Below are 3,284 nucleotides of genomic sequence, written 5' to 3' on the forward strand. Positions count from 1 at the left end.
TTAATGCAGATTTAGGGTTTGATGCATTGTTTTTGTTTTTGTTTCTGTTTCTGTTTTTGTTTTTGAGACAAGATCTCACTCTGCCATCCTGGTGGTGGATAATACAATAATGCAATACCACATGTTGTACCATTATTCTTTACATTGTACAGAAATGCTTCATATACTCTAGTATAAAAAGTATGTTTTACAATAACGTTTTAAAAATAAAAAAATTGTTGCTCTTTCCCATCTTGCAAGATGGCGGGTGAAAAAGTTGAGAAGCCAAATACTAAAGAGAAGAAACCCGAAGCCAAGAAGGCTGATGCTGGTGGCAAGGTGGAAAAGGGTAACCTCAAGGCTAAGAAGCCCAAGAAGGGGAAGCCCCATTGCAGCCGCAACACTGTCCTTGTCAGAGGAATTGGCAGGTGTTCCCGATCTGCCATGTATTCCAGAAAGGCCATGTACAAGAGGAAGCACTCAGCCGCTAAATGCGAGATTGAAAAGAAAAAGAAGGAGAAGGTTCTTGCAACTCTTACAAAACCAGTTGGTGGTGACAAGAACGGCGGTACCCGGGTGGTTAAACTTCGCAAAATGCCTAGATATTATCCTACTGAAGATGTGCCTCGAAGGTGTTGAGCCACGGCAAAAAACCCTTCAGTCAGCATGTGAGAAAACTGCGAGCCAGCATTACCCCAGAACCATTCTGATCATCCTCACTGGACGCCACAGGGGCAAGAGGATGGTTTTCCTGAAGCAGCTAGCTAGTGGCTTGTTACCTGTGACTGGACCTCTGGTCCTCAATCGAGTTCCTCTACGAAGAACACACCAGAAATTTGTCATTGCCACCTCAACCAAAATAGATATCAGCAATGTCAAAATCCCAAAACATCTTACTGATGCTTACTTCAAGAAGCAGCAGCTGCGGAAGCCCAGACACCAGGAAGGTGAGATCTTCGACAGAGAAAAAGAGAAATACGAGATTACAGAGCAGCGCAAGATTGATCAGAAAGCTGTGGACTCACAAATTCTACCAAAAATCAAAGCTGTTCCTCAGCTCCAGGGCTACCTGCGATCTGTGTTTGTCCTGACGAATGGAATTTATCCTCACAAATTGGTGTTCTAAATGTCTTAAGAACCTCATTAAATAGCTAAGTACAAAAAAAAAAAATAACATAAAAAATAAAAAATAAAAAAACTGTTAAGAATTTTAAGACAAACAAATCTGTGAATTGGCTCAAGTCCCAGGTCTATGAAAGAAGCAAGAACAAAACTCAGTCTTCCGATGCATGTAGATTACAATTGTTATGGACAATTCTTCCCTAAATATGCCTAGATCAATATTAACCCATCAAATGAGGATTCCTAAGATTTGCAGAATACTCAGTGCACATAACCTTAATTCTGAAGATGCAAGGGCTTTGTATAACGGACCTGAAAATCACTCTTGTTTTTTAGGGTTAATGTATCTTAAAAATGATACTACATATAAAGTGCTAAAAGTGGTTCCTAGTACAAAATAAAGATTCAATAATTATTAATTGTTATTATTGACCTAGAGCTAAAGAATCATTTCAGAAAGTTTAAATTTCAGGGTGTTTAACGGAGTCGATGTTTTACACCTTTTAACACTTTTATGTTGAGAACTGGATATGGACTATGGTTTTTCTGAAATAGGAAATTAATAAAAAGAGAAATCTAAATTCACAGCTATTGGAAGATTTGGCTGTGGTTATGAAGAATTCAAATGGTAGAATCTGGAAATCATTAGGTTTCAAGTGTTCAACTGTCAGAGGCTCTGGTGTATTTAACCTTCCACTTGCCTCCAGTCTCTTTTTGTGCTTGAATATTCAGGGATTCTATTGCCCTCAAGTTCCTTCCCAAACTGAGATGTCTCTTGGGATCTTTTCACATTAGGGGTCTTTATCCTTTCACTCAACTACCCTGAGCCAGGGGTCTGCATAGTCCTGTTGATATTAACTTGGACAAGACAGAGTTGGACAGGAAAATCTGTTCCCCAACCGGGGCCTCCAGCACCTACCCCCTTACTTCTTAAACTCCATCCTTATTTGGTTTCTCAGATGCCAAGAGAGCAAGCTAACGTGGGGTAAGAACAAAGACTCTGAAGTATGACAAATCTGGGTCCAAGTCCTGAATCTGCCATAGGCTAACAACATGACCTTTGCTGAGTTACTTACTCTCTCTAAACTTCTATTTCCGTATCCATACAAAGAGCCTAATATCAATTTCATAACAATTCATGACAATTTCATTGTCATGAGCATCAAATCATATAATGCATGAGAAAGTATTTAGCACTAACAGGCACATACTAAACACTCAATAAAATGTTAACTATTTCTATACTCTCTTAGTTTCTAACCAGACTCTGCAACACCTCTGTTAGTTTCACTGCCTGGTTCCCCCTTCTCTACCTGCACCCTTAATGTTAGAGTTCCTTTTCTACCCCCACTTTGCACATCTGTCCAAGGGGACCTCACCCAGTCTCAGGACTTTCACTGCCACCTACTATGCACAAAACTCTGGGTGACAGCACCCAGAGCTGTCTGTCCAACCCTGATCTTTTATCCAAGCTCTAGATTTGCATTTGCAATTATCTATTTATTGTGTCACCTTATATACCCTATAGTTGCCCACACAGAACCCACCATCATCCTCCTCTAACCCATTTCATTTCCTGTCTTCTCAAGCACACTTAATGGGGTCTCCCAGGGTAGAAATTGTGAAGACATTTACAACCCCTCATGCCCACTCACCAAGCCCTGGGATTAAAAAATGTCTCCTGACTCCAATGCTGTCCCAATTCCTCCACCCTGCCACTGCCTTGGTTCTGGTCTTCCTTATCACACACTAGATGAAGGAAATAGCCTTCTATTTGTGACCTGTCAGCCCTCACACAGTAACTTGCCCATATCCATTCATCCTCTAGTCCCCCACCCAAATCATCTTCTTCAATACATGCCAAGGACTACAAAGATACTCTGAATGTGGGGAAAAGGGAACATCTTAACAAATATTTCACAGTGAAATATAGGGGGCATAAACATTAAGTTGAAGAAACAATCAAAAAAGACACCCGGTGATATTATTATTATTTAACATGGTTCTAGTTTTTTTTTTTTTTTTACCATATTATTTAACTACCACCCTGATAGAACTAGTTGCTCTGACTTCTGGGGCCCCACTATGTCTTCATTACACATTTGCTTTAGCCTTTAACATATGCGGTAATTCATCTGCCTTTCTCTGTTTAGCCTACATCATTTGCATCTTTTTACACCCAG

At 40.1% G+C, this 3,284-nt stretch overlaps 1 pseudogene across 1 annotated transcript; it reads left to right on the forward strand.

The window, feature by feature from the left end:
• The first annotated feature begins 225 nt into the window (after positions 1–225).
• On the forward strand, positions 226–1,132 carry LOC105534680 (annotated as a pseudogene). Its single transcript, XR_001005314.1, has one exon. The product of XR_001005314.1 is annotated as a 60S ribosomal protein L6 pseudogene (transcript).
• Positions 1,133–3,284: the final 2,152 nt, after the last annotated feature.

Source organism: Mandrillus leucophaeus, unplaced genomic scaffold, assembly GCF_000951045.1.
Source record: "Mandrillus leucophaeus isolate KB7577 unplaced genomic scaffold, Mleu.le_1.0 Scaffold1380, whole genome shotgun sequence".
NCBI classification, from domain to species: Eukaryota; Metazoa; Chordata; class Mammalia; order Primates; family Cercopithecidae; genus Mandrillus; species Mandrillus leucophaeus.